Genomic DNA, 18,231 nt, shown 5'->3' with positions numbered 1-18,231 from the left:
CACTGGAAGAAATAATGCTGATCATTGGAAATTAAGGGTAAATTTGTCACTTCTTCCTGACTAAGAGATTTACTTCCCTTTTGAAATGAGTGATAAAGGCAGATTTTACTCCTTCCCTAATTCTTCCGAGAAAGAGAGAGAGAGAGGGACTCAGAGACAGAGACAGAGACAGAGATGAGAGACAGAGGAGAGCGCGAGAGAGAGCAAGGAAAGCAAAGGAAAATGCTTGTCGGTGACAAAAGACTTCATTAACTATATCGTGGGCCCGCTTTGAGAAAGAGAAACAAGGTGTTACAGAATAGACACCCTAGCAGAGAATGGTTTCGATCCATCGACCTCTGGGTTATGGGCCCAGCACGCTCCCGCTGCGCCACTCTGCTGAGAGGACGGCGCACGGTGCTGCTTTTGTCCTCCTATGAAGGTCATGCGCTGGGTCATCTTTCCTTGCACCGATGGATTTTTGTTCGTTTCTAAACTAAATTTCCCAGCATCAAGATCAAACTTCTCTGAATTACTGTCGTGTAAGGACTCAAATAAGTCTCAAAAATATCATGTTGGGGAAAAAAAAAAGCCTCACCATAGGTTATACTACATGGTTTCACCTATATGAAATTCAAGAGCAGGCAGACTATCTGGTGCTAGAAATCAGAAAAGGATTAGTTTTCAGGATGCAATATAAACTGGTGAGGGGACACAAGGCAGTTTTCTGGACTAACGGGAATGTTCTCAATCTCGATCTGGGCGGCGGACACGCGGGAGTACCCTACACAGGTGAAGTTATCGAGCTCAATCTACGCTTAAGATCTTTACACTTGAAGGTATCTAAAGTATACTTTAATATAGTATTGGAAAAGGGTACCACAGAGATGGAACAACCTGATGGAAAGGAGAGACGGAGGGGGAGAGACAGAGAGCGAGAGCGAGAGCGAGAGCGGAGCCTAGAGGCAGCAAGGGAAGGAAGGACTGAGCCAGGGCGCTCTGATGGACTCAGGTGCTGGGCCGGCCCCACTGATTCATCCAGTCGAGCCCCTGAGGCTGTGCCGAGTGGCACTCATCACCAGGCCACCAAGGAGGACCACCGGAATTCACTCACGCCGAGGTACTGATGGAGCGGGTAGGTGACTTGCCCCGCAGGTGGCGGCATGGCAGCGACTTCAGAAAGTGCGCAGGTCCCACATACTGCAAGGTTCCCATCTCCTCATCAGAAAATTCCCGCCCTCAGTCTGCCTTCCGGGCAGAGACTTGAATGTCCGTTTTGGTTGCATTGGCGCCTCTGGACTTTTGGACTCAAGCCCTGCTCTCCCACAAGCGCCCTCCTCTCCCCCAACCAGCCCTGGCTCGCGCGCGCGCGCGCACACACACACACACACACAACCCAGAGAAGACCATCTAACCAGCACCCACACGAGGCCCCACGTTTCCCAGAAAGGCGATGCCAACTGCCCTAAGATAGGCCGCTGAACTACCCAACCTGCCTCTCTCTGCTTGAAACGAAATCATAAAGATCAGACATAGCCTCCTGCCTCAAAGAGCCAAAACCTGACAAAACAGATGAAACAACAATTTTCCAGACACCAAACTTCAGGCAAAGAAGTATGATAATCCGTGACAGGAAAGCAAGAAGCAAGCAAGCAAGCAAGCAAGCAAGAGAAACAAAGAGAAAGGAAGGAAGGAAGGAAGGAAGGAAGGAAGGAAGGAAGGAAGGAAGGGAGGGAGGGAGGGAGGGAGGGAGGGAGGGAGGGAGGAAGGAAGGGAGGGAGGGAAAGAGAGAGAGAGAGAGGGAGAGAGGGAGAGGGAGACGGGTGGGGGATGGCGGGGAGAGAAAGGTAGGCTTGCACCCTGGTTCTTACTGCCTTGGGAGAGTTTCCCGGCCCCAGTGCCCAGGCGGAGGCTGGTGAACTCCCTGAGTTGATGAGAAAGAGCAGATAGTCCAGGAGAACAAGACAGCTAGAGTCGGCAGGACAAGAGTACGCGAAAGGAGAGAGCTGTGATAAGAGGCAACTGCAGAAAGAAGTCCACGGTGAGCTTGATACTGATCAGCGCATGCAGGTAGGGAAAGTACGCAAGGCTGTGGGAAGACTCCCCACAAAGACCAGAGAAGTAACCTCCGAAGACAGCTAACAGCCTTCTTCTGGAGGTGACCAAAAGGAGTGGCCCGTACGGGGATCGAACCCGCGACCTTGGCGTTATTAGCACCACGCTCTAACCAACTGAGCTAACCGGCCCGCGGCGCGTGGACAGTTTTCGTTGATTTTTTTCTTCTTTCCCTAAAAAACGCCCCCTCCCCCCGCCCCCCTCTTTATAAAGCGTTAACTTCCAAATAATTGTTGGTTGTTTCTTAGGAGAATTTGTTGTTGTTGCTTCCTACCCTTAATGAAAAGAATGAGACGCGTTCTCTCAAAAGAAAACCGAAAGCAAAGGAGGGAGGAAAGAACATCGGTTTTAAGTCGTATTCCTGGACTGGAAAGGGGCAGCTTAAGATTTTGAAGCTGCGGCGCTAAGGGCCCGGAAGTCCGTGGAGGTATTTGGGGTCCTGCAAATGACTGGCAATCAGCCCCTGAACTACAGGTGAGTCAAGGCTCACGCAAAGAAGATGGCATCCGGCGGCCGAAAGATACTCCGACAGGTCTGATTTTCGATCGTGGCGGAGTCGCCCAGGTCTCCCTCCGCGTGAGACTTGGCGGGCGTTCGGGCGCCTTCTGGTCTACCTGCCTGGGCGGTTGAGGACAACTTTAAAATACGAAGCCCGGAGGGGAGCGATGTTTCCGCCCGGTTTCGAACCGGGGACCTTTCGCGTGTGAGGCGAACGTGATAACCACTACACTACGGAAACTGTGCGTGGCTCGGCTATTGTCATTTTTTTCCCGCCTCTGGCGTCTAAGAGAGAAGAGACTTCTTGGCTAGCTAGCCCGGGTTCGGCAACGTTGAACTGATCTTTTCTTCCGGGAAATGATCAAGGTTACTGCACTCTTCTATTGAGATCAGTAATACTGAGTCAATGAGTCACACCAGGCAAATACTCCGCTTAAGCGAGCAATTCCTTTCCAAAGGCAGGACGGAGATCTTAAGGCAGTCTCCGGGTATAACAGATGTCTGAAAATTGCTCGATTTTGTCCTACTTGGGTTTATCTGACCTTAGGAAGCTCTGTGATCACCATTTCGTGGGTGCCAGAAAATGATCCCAGAAAAGTAACCGGGATTCGGTGCACGTGACCTCAGGGAGTTGCTCAGAGTTCTGTGCCAGGCAGGGCAGGACCGATAGAAACTGAGGGACGGGAGAGGGGAAATGCCGACTGGTCCGCCAGGCAGTCCTTTCTTGTCCCCTCTGTCCTCAATTCTGTGCCAGCTGAACACTGATCAACCAGAGTCAGACTAAACTCGCTGCTGCTATTAACGTCGTTGAGGTGCCATAATTGCTATTAGAGATACCATCATTTACGTACAAAGTCAGTTTTGAGTGTGAAGCAGCGTCTCACTGAGATTTTCTTCTGCAATCCCTAACGACCAATGATGTCGAGCATCTTTCCACGCGCTTTGTGGACGGTCATATATATTCTTTGGTGACATGTGTATTAAAATCTGTTGCCCATTTCTTAATTTGGGTTATTTGTTTTCTCACTATTGAGTGGTAAGTGTTCTTTACAGATTATGGATCCAAGTCCTTAACTGAATTTTGACTGGCAAATATTTTCTCCCACTCTGCTGCCTGCCTTTCCACTTTCTACGATGATGTCTTTTGCAGTGCAAATGTTTTAAATCCTGATGGAGTTCAATTTACAGTTTTGTCTTTTACACGTTCTTGGTATGGCATCTCAGAAATAGTTGTCTATTCCAAGGTTTAGGGAAAAGTATTCCTATGTTTTCTTCAAAGAGGGTCATGGTTTTTGCATCTTACATTTACATCTGGGATCCATTTTGGATTTATTTTTGTTAATTTACAAAAGTTAGTTACAAAATTAGCTCAAAGCAAATCTGTGTTAACTTGAGGTGATGTGAATTGATGATTTTACGCACGAGTACCCAACTCTTCCCTGCACTATTTGTTGAAAAGACCATGCCTTCCCTTACTGAATGGTCTCGGCACTTTTGTTGAAAATCAACTGACAGTAGATGTAGGTGCTTCTCTCTAGACTCTCAATTCTGCTCTGTTATCTGTACGTCTATCCTTCTTGCCAGTACCGCAGTCTGGCTGACTAGACAAAGTTTTCAAATCAGGAAGTGTAAACCCTACAGTTCCGTTCTCTTTTTTCAAGTCTGTTTCTGCTTTCTTAGGGCTTTTGCATTTCCATATGAATTTTAAGATAGATTTTTCAATGAGCCGAAAACTTTAAAAAAAAAATTTTTAAGGATGAAGAAATGCCCAGCTGAGATTTTGATAAGGATTAAATTGAATTTAGAGGAACATTTGGAGAAGAGTTTCATTTCATCCTTACTATATTTCTTCGTCCATGAGCATAGAACGTGTCTCTTTGACCTTGGATCTTCCCTAGTTTGGTCCAGCAGTTTTGGGTAGTGTTCAGTGCACCAGTAGCGCACTTCTTGCAGCCCGAAGAAAGCAGATGTGCCCGGACTTTCCTTGCGGAGGGTAGGAGAATGTGCTCGGTGGGAGCAGGAGCTGAGTGGTCCGAGGCCTGCGGAGGCTCCCGCTGTGCTGGCTGCGATCTCGAACCTTCGAGAAGCTTTGCGTTTGTTGCGTGTTTCCCCGGGAGGGAGGAGAAAGGAGGGAAGCGTCCCTGGAGGGGGAGGGCATGTTTCGGAGTGTTTTGGGGTCGCACTGGCAGAGTTTGAGGAAGGCGAAGTTTCCCGTTGAGTGAGGTTAGTCGGCTGTGGAAGTTGTTGGTTTTGCTCCCAAGAGGTACAGCGGGAAATAGCGATTAAAAGCGGAAATAGAAAGCTAACTACAGCACCTCGGCCGGTTAGCTCAGTTGGTTAGAGCGTGGTGCTAATAACGCCAAGGTCGCGGGTTCGACCCCCGTACGGGCCAGAGCTACCGCTTTTACTCCTCACCACCATCCCAGGTGCTTACACCTTTCCAGCTCAGACTTGGAGCTCAGATTGCTTTTCAAAACTCAGCATGCTATTGATGTTATTTCTTCACGATGTAATTGTTGAACCTCTCTGTTTTTCCCAGGGCATTTTCGTTCTGCTATTTTTACAAGCAGTTGGTCTCTTTGTCTATTCTCGAATCAATACTACACTGAGATAATATTGATCACTTTATGCGTATCTTGATCTCTTGTGTCAATGCTCCAAACTGGTTCTTATTCTTCAAGATTATCTTACTTTTTCTCGTTGCCTTGCGTGTAAATTTTAAAGGGGAAAAGCTTTGTCAAATACAAAGAAAACCTGGTGGAAGTTAGACTGGGATTTAACTGAACGTATGCAATAGTTTGGGGAAATTAATATATTAATACTATTGCATCGTCCATTAGACGCGTATGGAGTCTCTTGTCATTTACTTAGTCTTTTACAATTTCTCTCTGGGATGTTTTATTTTCAGTGTGACCAACTGCCTTGTGCTTTTAAGAAATGTATTCATATGTATTTGTGTTTTGTGTGTGTGTGTGTGTGTGTGTGTGTGTGTTTGTGTTTGATGCTCTGCTTAATTGTATAGTGTTAAAATGTATTCTCCTGATGTCTATTGCTGTATAGGAAAATCAATTGATACTTGTATGCTAATCTTTTGTTGAAATGATTTCCTAAATTGATTTACCTATTAAATTGTGTAGTTTAAAAACCAATCAATGTCACCTATCATATAAACGGAATAAAAGAAAAGACGTATTTCCACAGGTGGAGAAAAAGCATTTGACAAAATGCAGTACTTATTCATAATAAACACTGTCAACAAACTAGGATCAGAAACAAATGTCTGCACTCTCATATAGGGCATTCCCAAATAATGTATAGCTAATATCACACTTTACTGTGAACTACATATTATTCCTCCTACATATGAAAAAACACAAGGATTTTTGCTCTTGATACATGATCTCATCAGTGCATTTGCAGTCAAGCCAGTGTAACAAGGCATGAAATAGAAATAATGTGCATGGGGAAATAGGAAGGAAATGGAGGAGTAAAACACTTTCTATTTTCAGAAAACATTACCTTCTACACGGGAAATATCCTAAGGGATCTACAGGAGGGGAGAGGGGTGGGGGAAACTACCTAATATTTGTAAGCGAACTTGTCAGTGTCCTAGAAGATCAAGTGGATATTCTCATATCAATTGTGTGTGTGGGTTGTGTGTGTTCAGAGATCGGTTCAAAAACAATTGGGAAATATAATAAAGTTAAAATACATTGTTGGGAGTATAAAATACTTAGGAATGCATTTAGCAAATACATGCCTGCTCTGAACACTGAGTATGGCAATCCACTGTTGAGAAAAAGTAAAGAGTACTCAATTCAAAGGAAAACCACGTCATGTTCATGGATTGGAGGGCTCAATAATATTCACTTGTCAATTCAAGCCAGTTGATCTGTAGATTCAACAAAATACTAATTAAAATCGCAGAGGTGTTTTTCCTAGAAATTAACAATGATAAAACTAATAGGAAAATGTATAGGATCTAGAATAGTCAAAATAATCTTTTTAAAAAAACGGATAGATTTGGAGGCATTTGATTCATTGACTTCTAAGTTCCTCTATATTGATGGCAATCAAGCCATTGTGGAATCATGTAAGGACTGTCAAATACATCAGTAGACTCAGAACAGAGTCTAGAAAGAGACCCACACTTCCACAGTCAACTGATTTTTTGACAAAGAGGGGAAAAATAATTCTATGGGAAAGGTGATCTTTTCAATACAGGTTATTCAACCCATGAATATCTATATTGAATAATGTGATTGTTCACCCTTATCTTAACATCACATACACACAGAAAAAGCAAGACAAACAAAGCAAAACATGAAAGCTCACTTTATAATGCCTTTAGAAGAAAACAAAGGAGACTATCTTTGCAACCTGGAAATAGGCAAAGTCTTCTTACAAGAAAACATCTTCTCACCAAAAACATCATCAGGAAAACAAATAAGTAAGCTGTAGACAATAATAAAATTTTCCAATACTTGTATCAGACAAAGGACTTTTGTCCAGATTATAGAAAACACTCCTACTCTCAAGAATAGAAATGCAGACAACTCAATTACAACACACTAGAGACTCAAGAAAATATTGCATAAAAAAGGCTATATGAAAGGGCAACAAGTTCAGAAGAAGCGCTCTACATCATTGGTTATTAGAGAAGTGCAAATTAAAACTAAAATGAGATAACATCACACACTCATTAGAATGGCTCAGGGTGAAATGCTGACACAACAAACCATCAGTGGTGCTGGATGTGGACCAACCAGCTTCCTCACGTATTGTCAGTGGGACTGTAAACTGATGTAAGCAATTTGAACTGTTCAATAGTTTTTCCTAAAGTTGTATGTACATTGCCCTTTGACCCAACCAGTCTATAAGCCATTCTAAGTATTTGTTTTAGGGAAATATAATGATAATTTAAAAACATTGCATAGTAATGCTCGTACTAATGTCATAGCATAGCATATTGACACGTTCTATACCACTCGATTGTCTGTCAAGATGAGAATGGATAAAATATTGCAATCTATTTATACAATGGCATACTATCAATTACTCACAGAAACAAAAACCTGAGTGATCAAAGGGGCATAATGTTGAGTGAAACAAACAGAGTACAAAAGAGTAAACACTGTGATTTCATTCATGTGAACATCTAGTACAGGCAAAACTAATGTGAAAAAGAAATCAGGACAGTGGTTTTCTCTGAGGGGATGGGTAGAAGTGGTTTGGGAAGGACCAAGGGAGCTTTATGGGAGATGGAATGGTCTACGTATAACACACCATAGGAGTGTGGGTTACATGAGCGTATCCATGGTTCAGAATTGCAGTTGAGATATATGCATTTTGATACAGGTGCATTTTACCTGAGAAAAGAACTCTAAAGGTAATGATAATAATAAACATTCAGAGGAGTGAGGATAGGTGGAGATGAATCTAAAAATGGTAGAATACTGATGATTATTGAAGCTGGGTGATTGTGTGCCTGGTGGTAATTTATTATCTTGTTCTGTTTCTTATGTGCATGTTTGAAAATTCTCATAACAAGAAGTTCGTAATTATCCCACTTTGAGTGTTTCCAAAGTGTATGAAATGTGTACAAATATTAGCTGTTGTATTGCTGAGCTTGACCGCATGTTAGACACCTTTTCCAATTACGGCTTCAGGCACGGGCTAAAGATTAAAAATGCGAATGAAAGGGGGCTTCAGGGAGGGTTGTATGTATTTCTTCCACTGTTAGTGCCTCTTGGCAAGCACACGTTGTCGAACCTCAATACACTTTCCTAGGATCAAAGAGTGAGTTTAAGGAAGTCGTTTGGTTTTATTTGTGTGTTTCTCCTACTTGACTGATTTCGCCCGGCTCCTCTACTGTGTCCTATTCCCGGGAATCCCAACGGTAAAAGAAAGGGAATGCGGGGCTCATCTGTTTAGCGTGGCAGCAGCCCAAAGCTACCACTGCCCAGCTGTTGCTTCAGCGTCAGGCTTCCTGGGCTCTTTCACCTTTGTCCGGGATCCTTTCGTGATCTCCTCTCCTCCAGGTCAGCTTCTCAGACCCGCACCCGCACCGCAGATCTTGCAGCGCCCTTCTGGAGGTCGCGGTGCTGGGAGACGAGCTCTGGGCTGAATGCAGTGGGTAGGGGTCAAGACCAACTCCGCTATCCTGTCCCCACTACCCCAGCCTTTCTGGATTTAACATTTCCTCCGTCAGCGCCTCCTTTCTTTCTCATAGCAAGGCGGGGTACGGGGTTAAACCCAACGGGAATAACATTGGTGAGGAAGACACTCGTAGACCCGCATTGTTTCCTTTTTCTTTCTCCTTCTTTCCTTTCTTCCTCTCCCCTCCTTCACCCCCCCCCCCCTTAAGCGTGTTTGATCCGAAACTGTGTATAGTTTTCTCTATGTGATGTTTCCCCATATTAGCGATCTGTTAGACTGTGGATCCCGTTCCTTCGGAAAGTTTTTCCGAGTTCAACAACCGGCAAGATTGCATTGTGGGCTAGCAACAAGAAAAGTCAAGGCAGGGAACTCTTCACAGTAAGTGGAATGGAAGCAAATCTTTAAGAACTGCTTTGAGTGTCAAGGTGCAGAAGATTGGGTTTGAAAAGTGGAGCGAACGAGCCAGCCAGGAGTCGAACCTGGAATCTTCTGATCCGTAGTCAGACGCGTTATCCATTGCGCCACTGGCCCCTCCTGGTCGTGGTGCGCGAGTAGGTTTCTTTCAATGAGGCTTCAGAAGCCGTGGGGCGAGTCATGAGGTTAGAAGTACGTACAAAACTGCTGACTCTCAGAGATTGGCATCATCCGTGGTTACTTTACATAATACAACTTTGTTTTCCATTTCTGCATTTAGATTATTAAGCAATTTTAAGTCTTAAACCATTACATATATGGTAGAATGTCATGTCTTTAAAGCAATTTTTCACCTGTGAGTGCTCTTCTGCTAATTTTTGCAATCTGTTAATCTGCCATGCTTCCACGTTTATCATGTTGTCTTACATACTTCTGTTGGGCACTGATAATGTGTGCATGGATGATTAATGACTACTGTGTATTCTTTTTAATTAAGTGCCATAAAATAGAGAACATTGACTTGGTGTGGAAATTTGGTTGTAAGAATCACGTCTTTCCCTCTCAGTGTTAAAAGAGTAATACTCACTAAGGTGGAGAATCATGGCCAAATCCTGTGCTAAATCATGCATCGGATAAAAGCCTGCAAAAGTAATCGGTAAAGACAAATAGAGGACAAGAATTCAATAAAGGTACGCACATTCCAGAAATCGTATTTGACATTGAATGTTGGAATTTAGGAACTGATTTGCCGCCACATAACTTTCCAACAGATAGATATGCTCTCTTTAGACAATTTGGTTATTTGTTTATTTCAGTTTTCAAATTAGTCAAAGGAGACACCTCAAAATGTGAAACTGCCTTGAGGAAAGGATCTTTGATGGTGAGAGAGAGACATGGTATAGTAATGTTCTTAATGGCACAAATTTGACTCCAGAATGCAAAGTTTTCTTATCCCAACTTTGCCTTTTTATTTATTTGTTTTTTTCCGGCCTACTTGTCCTTTGAAATAAAAGAGAGGTATACAGCTCTAACAGAAATGTGAAGCTTTATTCACAAAATTTTAGGAAAATTTCTTCTGAAGGTGTAATGATGGAGGTGAAGTTTAAAGGTTGAGGAGATGTTAACTAGGTATAGAAAAAAGTATTTGAAGTAGAACAAGTAATATGTGCACACACCCATGGTAAATAAGAGGGACTGGTTGCAAGCAGGACAGTGTGGTTGGAGGGAAAGGGGCGGTGAGGTATGAAACGAGGCTGAAAACGAAGGAGTGGCCATAGAGAGGATTCCAGGCCATAATCTTAAGGGTCACATAATAAAATAGCTTTGAAATGTTTAGGCAACAGTCAACGCTTTTAGAAATACCGCTTTCTGCCTTTTATTTTTTTGTCTTGACAAAGGTCACAGCATTTAAGGTCTGGTCTGACCTAATCTAAGCAAAATCCAGCTAAAGTTCTCGCAAAAAGTTTGAGAAACTCCCAGGCATTCTGACTGTGTGACTGCGCCTAGTCCACCAGGGACAAGAGCAGTGTTTCCTGTAGAGAGCCCAAGAAATTTGCCTTCTTTAACCGGAATTCCAATGATCTGCCGCCCCCCAGTTGCTGTGTTCTGTGAATGCAGAAGCACCGGTAGTTCAGATGTGGAAGTGTCATTTCCGTGACTGTGGTAGCCCCCCTTTTCTAGCCTCAATTGTCGACGGAATTAATCAATAGACAATCTTTAATAGAAATAGAAAATAATTTTATTCGAGCCAAACTGAGGACTATTTGTGAGGAGGCAGCCTCTCAGACATCTATGAGAAACTGCTTCAGAGAAGCATGGTTTTCAGCACCGTTGAATATCTCGTCAGAACAAAGAACATCAAACATGACCGGGGTACGTTCTTTCGAGGTTTCGAAAACGACGGATCAGCAGGTACACAGCGAGTCAGTCTAGCCTCGGAAGTAGCCCTGCGAAGTGCTACTAGCTTTGACGTCCCAGGAAAGGAGTCATTTTATCTTTCTCTTTAAAAGGGACATTTTAAGTTCTGGCAATGCACCCTTTTTTGTCAATGGATAAAGCAGATGAACAAAGTATGCTTAGTAGGTCGCAAAACAGTCATAAAATTTTAGCTAAATCATATGTAAGCCAGAATGCCTTCCCCATACCTTAATATGTGAACATTTCTTCCATGACAATCAAGTAGAAATGTTTTCCATATTTGGTGGTTTTTTTTTTTTTTAATAAAATTAGAACATCTGTACCTAGGACACACACAGTATCAACTCTGTGCATCATTAAACCATTTCCTTCCTCCTCTCCTTTCTCATACACCCCAGCAAATGCAGAGTACGCTGTACACGGTGTTGACTCCAGGAATGGTCAGGCTCCCTGGTTGCGAGGAGGATCCTCCCTGCCTGCTGGGCGCGCAGCTTGAGGTGAGCGGGATGCTGAGTCCTGCCGACGTCAGAGAGGTGCCGCTGCCGGCCTCGGTACCGTGTCCGCGAGGGCCCCAACGCCCGAATTCGTGTATGTCTGTCCTACAGACTTGTCTCTAATCACACACGCAAGTAAACCCACTGTAAGCCCGTTCCAAGGCCGGCCGGACTGTTCCTTTCCCGCCTAAAGTCAGCTAACTGGCCGTTGAACCCTCTGAAGCGGCAGGTCTCTGCACCCAAATGGCCACTCGTGGCGGCGAGTGGTCGCCCCTCCCAGGGAAGTCTCCGTGGGTGATGCTGTCCGGCTTCAGACCCCCCAGCGCCTCCCGGGTTTGGGAAAAGTTTCGGCTCGGCTTTGGCCGTGTAGCGGAAACAGGAGCAGAGAGACGCAGAGCAAGGCGGACTGCGGAAGAAGTCCCTGAGGCTACGGGTCGGGGTACCAAAGCGCACCTGTGAATCAGGAGCAAAAGGAAAGGGAAGTGAAGTTAAGCAACCATCTCTGCCTGAAAGGCGCGCTCCCTGCATTTCCCTGGGGACAGGAAAATTTTCTGGTTCATTTCTTCCTTCCCCTCCTCCATGTCTTTCCACCCCGACGTGCACATTTTATACTGAAGCTTTTGGAAAATATTTCTGCCAAAGTAAGAACAATAACAACAACAACAACAACAACAACAACAACAACAACAACAACAACAACAACAACGTCGGAGATGGAAGATATTTGGAAATATCGCCTTTTGTTTTTACTTTGGGTTTTTTTTTTTTTTTGCCTTTTTGTTTGATTGGTTGTATTTATTTACTTATGTGTACTGTCGGTATGGCATACCTCAACTGCTTACTGGCCATTCGCTTGACTCTTGTGAAGTGCCTGTTTAAATCATTTGCCCATTGACCCAGGGTGAAAGTGAAAACAGTAAAGGCTAGGGAAGAAATGTTAGGAAAATACTCTATACCTTTGAGATAGACAACTATTTGTTAGTCAGGATGTAATAAGCACCAAGCGTACAAGAAAGATTGATACCCTGGACCTCACAAAAATTGAACACCTTTTTCATCCAAGAAGTCCATTAAGAGGGAGAAAACACTAGCCACAGACTGGAAGAAGACCCTGGTAATCCACACTTTGTGAAAGGCCTTGGATCCAGACGACCTGAAGAAGTGTTAAAGTACAATAAGAAGAAAGGATTTAATTTTAAAACATAACTTGGTCTCTCTGGACGAGGAATCCTTATTCTTCTCAAAGAGAAATCGTTCAGTGACGTGAAGCTCCAAGCTTCCAGGGTTGACAAGAAGTGGGGGTGCAGATTGAGCGCTGCTGTTCTCAAGATAACTTGGAAAAAAGCTTTTATCTTGAAGTCTGGAACCCCTGGAACCCCGAGGTGTGAAAGAAATATGTGTGCTTCTCACTAAAGCGACAAAATCCCCAGGAAGCACTGTTTCCGCCCGGTTTCGAACCGGGGACCTTTCGCGTGTAAGGCGAACGTGCTGACCACTACACTACGGAAACACAACAACACATGCGTCTTCAACAATATGAAGAGTATCGCCGTGCTCGTTTCCCAGGGTGGCCCCAGGTCTAATAATTCTGAATTTTCTTTCACGGCGCACTTCTTTTCCTCCTCTGAAACACCTTAACGAAATAGAAACTCTATGCCATAACCAAACGTAACTCAAAAGCAGAGTCCACATTCCTTCCCTAAGTTTTGGCAGGGTAACATAACAGGCTCCCAGGGCGCTGGATTACAAGGAACTACGCGTTATTACCCTGTGACTGTGATTTCCATCTCTCTTTCTCATCGTAGGAGACGGGACAGAACACACAGAGCCCTGAAACCACCAAACTGCCAGGGCCTTCCGCTTCACACTCTACTGTCATGTGATGTGGAGAGTCGGGAACGTTTGAAGAAGAGAAAGGACAGTTTTCGTTTCAAGCTAAAGACCCCTTTGGCTGCTGCACAGATAAGGAATTTAGGGAGCCAACAGTGAAAACACAGGAACGAGGAAAAGGCTCTACGAGGAAGAGATAGTTGGGGCTCAAATTAGAGCTCCCACAGTAGATAGTGGGGAAGAAAATTCCACAGACACTACAGGCAAAAATCGTCCATTGATTTTAAGTTGACAGTTGAGGAGGTAACTGGAGTCAAGTTTAAGCCCTGTTTCCTCAGTGGGATAGAACATTAGAAAGTAGTAAGTACACTTAGCAGGCAAGCTAAGCAGTCCATTTTGAGGTGTGCTGAGGGGTAAGTGCCTATGTGGCCTACAACAGGAGACTGAAATATGAGATTGAAGGGCGGGCAAGCCTGGTGGATTTGGAAGTGATTAGTTAGTTTCCAGCATGTTATTCTATGAGAAAGTTGTGGGAGATGCAGGCACGACTGGCGAAGGAAGGAACAACTCCAGCATCTATTTGAGGGGGTAGTGTTTCTGTGGTAGAATCATAATGCTAATGTCAGTGCCCAGATATGTGAGACTTTTTGGCATGTGTTTAATATAAGGCTTCAGAAGCCAAATGCTACAATCATCGTGGGTTGCACATTTCTAGTTTGATGTGGAAATTTGACTGGGATCAGTTTCAGTGTGGAATTGTAATGGCAGAGTCAACATCAAAGAACATTATGAAGAAGGACTGAAGAGGGTACGATTACAGGGAATAAACTCTGATGGCCATGGCCACCAAGGATCATGCAGGTCTGCAACAGCGGTCCTTTCCATGTGAATTCTGTATGTAGAGGTCTGTGTTTTTGCCTCTTTTGTAAAGAAAGATTCCCCAGTTTAGAACTTGGTGTGAACACTTGTAACTTTTTTTCCCTCAGTGTTTCAGCATTTCCATTCTACATTTCCACCTTTCGCTGTCTTGATCCCACTTACCAATACACAAACATTGATGAAATATATGCTGGAAGGAATGCTAACATGAATAGAACTCAGTCTCAGAAGGCAAGGTGATTCAGTAGGAGAAAGCACCCAGGAAAATACTAAACATTCAGGTCTAGGGGCTGCTCAATAGAACCACAGGGCAAGGCCAGGGGAGTTTAAGGAAGGAGCAGCTTGTCGTTGAAGGAAGGTCGGGGACCACGTGAGATGAAATGGAAATTAGGAGTAATGAGCGTCCATTAACTTTAGTGGGTAGAGAAATGGGATTTTCATTATGGGTAAGACACTTTCGTAAAGACACATCTGTGAGTTTACAGGTTTTGTTTGGGAATCAATCTGTAGAGAATAGTGTAATGAAACATCCACCCTTCCCAACAGTAGTTCATATTACTGTGTTTCACTTTGGTTGCTAATGGTAGTCAGCATTCCACCCCACGTGACCTATGAAACAAGTATTCTGACACATTGCAGCCCTCCCGAATGGCTCACAAAATGAGAAATCAGCCTGTTAGATTATTAAGGGGAGAAGCAGGGAACTACTTGAAAGTAACTCACTGCTTGAGAAATGTTGTGTACATTACTGAGAGTGGGGAGGAGAGCATTTTGGAGAATAATAAACAGTTCATAATATTTCCTACCATGTCAAAAGAAATATAGCATAGAAGACAATCCTAAGTCTCAAGGTTTAATGTATTTTTCCAACTTTATTTTTATTCTGTTAAGTTATGTAATGAGTAAATACACCAGGATTTTTCAGATCAAAAGTAATTTTTTGAAAATTGACTTTTAGTTGATACACAAACAGTACTTTTAAAATTCAGTTTGCGTACACCTTTTTTTTCAAAAAGGATTTTATGTAGCTTTTCATTAATTATTCTTTTAATTGTTTTAAGATACAATTATAGTTTTCCTCCTAAAATTTGTGGTATAGTCTAGAATCCAGTATCACATAAAAAGGAGGGAACAGTTGTAATACTACTTGATTTACACTTTAATTTACAGTAGAACTTTTCCCTTGTTCTTTCATTTCTTTTGAATTAGACTTGACTAAACGCAAATGAGTAAAAACAACTGCACATTAACTAACGATTATGGAAAACAGCTTTAAGCATATGAAAGTTCAGAACTCAAAAGCACACCCATTGAAACTAGATCATTGAGTCACCAGCTTTGCTTTACACAGTATGGTCCATGTAACACTAGTGTAGACCTCATTCACCTGGGAGCTTGAAGAAATGCTAACTTTAAAGCCCCAATGCAGATGTTGTAATTTAAAACCCTCATTGTAATGAATCACCAGGTCATTCAATAAATAGCTCACAAAATTTTGGGAAGTATGGCTCTTAGGTGCTATTCAGTTGACCAAAAAGCTATTTATTGCAAAATTGGGGGAATCAGAGGGGAGAGCTTAATCATTCAATGCACCATTCAAGAAAATCAAATGTTTACAACATTCCAATTATGATAAAGTTCTAGGTGGCAAAAATAATGAATCCAGAGATCATACAAAACCTGACTGTCAAGTGTCTGAGATCTGATCTAAAAGGCACAGAGAAGACCAAGAAGCAATTCTAATGCTCACCTCATTTCTCAGGAAATTCTAATGCTCATCTCATAATGTCAGAGAAAATACAGATACTTTGGCTTCACAGGCTATTATTCTGAGAGTTCCAGTTCTTGGGATACTTTGGTTATTACTCCGACTTTTTAAAAAGTGTTATCCTAATAGGCCCTGCTGGGATTTGAACCCAGGATCTCCTGTTTACTAGACAGGCGCTTTCACCAACTAAGCCACAGAGCCAACTTAATGCAGTGGGCTAATTCGCACATTATTTGAGGGAGATTTCACTTTTCTGTCAACAATGCAGTTCTTAAGAATTTTTGATCAATGGAAGACTCTCAGGACAAGTACTCATGATTTTATCCAGTTCTTTTACTTTTTCTCAGGTGGAAGGTGTACAGCAGTTTACACGCTGTGCTAAGAGAGAAATCCTTTCTGACCTTCTGGACCCTTTAGATATGTAGCCAAACCATTTCACTTCCAGGAGTTTTTACAACTTCATATGGAAGGTATTTCTCGGTTTCAAATCTGCAGTAAGGAGATGATGGTGCTTATCAGTCATGTTGACTAAAGCAATGAAGTTTATTGGTTGGCTTAACTGAAATGACATGTAAATCACTTGGCAAAATAGAGGCTTTCAAATACTGGTAGTATCCTTCCCTTGGACACTAAACTGTTGCTATTTATCCCACGTGAAATTGTCCCTTTTCTGGTATTTGTGAAGAGTGGCAATTTGCTGTTAGCACATGAAATGTATTTAAAATACTTGGGCAGGAGCAGCGGCCGCCAGACAAGCCAGGCTTGTGAAGTTTTTCGCTCTTCTAACGCTCTGAGTCATGCTCCCTCCGGGTGCCAACACAGGAGGGCCAGAAATTGTGAAGAAGAAAAAGCTGATTTAGCTGAAGAGGGTAGGTAGGAGAAGAAAAGCCCAAAAGATTAGTAAGGGTGACATCTAAGTCTGATTTTGCCAAGATGAAACTTAAGATCAAGATTTGCAGTACTTTATTATTATTTTTTTTAAAGTTTCAATCTACAAGACTCCTCCTAGCACGTTATATCTTAGGCAAGATAAATAGTATTGCTTCCTCAGCTGATAGAGAACAGTGTAAGGAAATTGCCTATATCTCTTGCAGTAACAGACAATTTTGTTTCTTTCTGTTGTATATTTCAACAACTGTAGCTTCTCAAGTACTTCTGTAAAGGTAGGTCACATTTTCCATTCATCTCTATTTGAAGAACTCCTTCATTGTAATCAAATACTTCCATAAGATTTAAAATTTTCAGCCCAATGAAAAACACCCCTCCTATTGTACTTTTAGTATCAGGTATTATGTGTATTGATGGGAAGATTAAGATAAACTAGGGACCACCTGCAGTTAGGCAAATCAGAGACGTTTAAATCTTTAAAAAGCACACTTACACACACACCCCAACCCCAAAAGGAATTTATGAACTCTTCAAGAATAAAAAAGAAGCGGTGATTAATATTGCCTAAGAGAAGCCTGATCTCTGTGAAGCTCAACAAAGAACTTTGAACTGGCACACTGTTCCTTCTGAAAAACTTGGATTTTATAATGGAACCACTGTGTGATAGATACATAAGCTCAGTTTTACGGGGCAAGATGTAACAAAGAGATGTTAAGATGTTTATTGACAGAAATGGAAACATTTTAGGACCAGATAAGAAAGAAGACATTTTGGGTATGAATTGAAACTTTGTGAGAGAAACCCACTGAACTTCAGGTACAATGTAAACCATATAGCTCTATTTCAGATGTCTTTTATAGGATGAGAGAAATCTCATTGGTCTGGCTTGCACTTCAGTGTGAGAATGGGCCTCTAGGAGAATATTCTGCATGACAAACATACATCATCTAGCACAGATAACCATGTAAACATCTCTGCCATGTTCCTCACCAAAATAAGACATCAATCACATTCCTTCAGTGTTTAACAACTACCTATCATGGACCTAGAGCAAACCAGGCATTTGGCTCAACACTGAGATAATGGTGGCAAAAGAGACATGTTTCTTATTATAACCTTTAAAATCAATTTTTTATTTTGGAGTAATTTTAGAAAAGTTCGAAGACAATACAGAGAATTTCCTTATACTCATTATCTAGTTTCCTTTAATATTAGCTTCTTACCTTACCATGGTACATTTGTTAAAACTAGGAAACCAACATTGATAATTTTTTAATAACTAATTTACTA

General features: G+C 42.5%; 7 non-coding genes across 7 annotated transcripts; 1 reads left to right on the top strand and 6 right to left on the bottom strand.

Annotated features, from left to right (window-relative positions):
* Window positions 1-308: 308 nt before the first annotated feature.
* Window positions 309-380, bottom strand: TRNAM-CAU (transfer RNA methionine (anticodon CAU)). The gene has a single exon. It is a non-coding gene; the product is annotated as a tRNA-Met (tRNA).
* A 1,771-nt stretch (window positions 381-2,151) lies between these two features.
* Window positions 2,152-2,225, bottom strand: TRNAI-AAU (transfer RNA isoleucine (anticodon AAU)). Its single transcript has one exon. It is a non-coding gene; the product is annotated as a tRNA-Ile (tRNA).
* Window positions 2,226-2,760: 535 nt separating this feature from the next.
* TRNAV-CAC (transfer RNA valine (anticodon CAC)) lies at window positions 2,761-2,833 on the bottom strand. The gene has a single exon. It is a non-coding gene; the product is annotated as a tRNA-Val (tRNA).
* A 2,077-nt stretch (window positions 2,834-4,910) lies between these two features.
* TRNAI-AAU (transfer RNA isoleucine (anticodon AAU)) lies at window positions 4,911-4,984 on the top strand. Its single transcript has one exon. It is a non-coding gene; the product is annotated as a tRNA-Ile (tRNA).
* A 4,225-nt stretch (window positions 4,985-9,209) lies between these two features.
* On the bottom strand, window positions 9,210-9,282 carry TRNAR-ACG (transfer RNA arginine (anticodon ACG)). Its single transcript has one exon. It is a non-coding gene; the product is annotated as a tRNA-Arg (tRNA).
* A 3,731-nt stretch (window positions 9,283-13,013) lies between these two features.
* On the bottom strand, window positions 13,014-13,086 carry TRNAI-UAU (transfer RNA isoleucine (anticodon UAU)). The gene has a single exon. It is a non-coding gene; the product is annotated as a tRNA-Val (tRNA).
* Window positions 13,087-16,180: 3,094 nt separating this feature from the next.
* On the bottom strand, window positions 16,181-16,254 carry TRNAT-AGU (transfer RNA threonine (anticodon AGU)). The gene has a single exon. It is a non-coding gene; the product is annotated as a tRNA-Thr (tRNA).
* Window positions 16,255-18,231: the final 1,977 nt, after the last annotated feature.

Source organism: Camelus dromedarius, chromosome 19 (genome assembly GCF_036321535.1).
Source record: "Camelus dromedarius isolate mCamDro1 chromosome 19, mCamDro1.pat, whole genome shotgun sequence".
NCBI classification, from domain to species: Eukaryota; Metazoa; Chordata; class Mammalia; order Artiodactyla; family Camelidae; genus Camelus; species Camelus dromedarius.
This window is presented reverse-complemented; position numbering and strand designations above follow the sequence as displayed.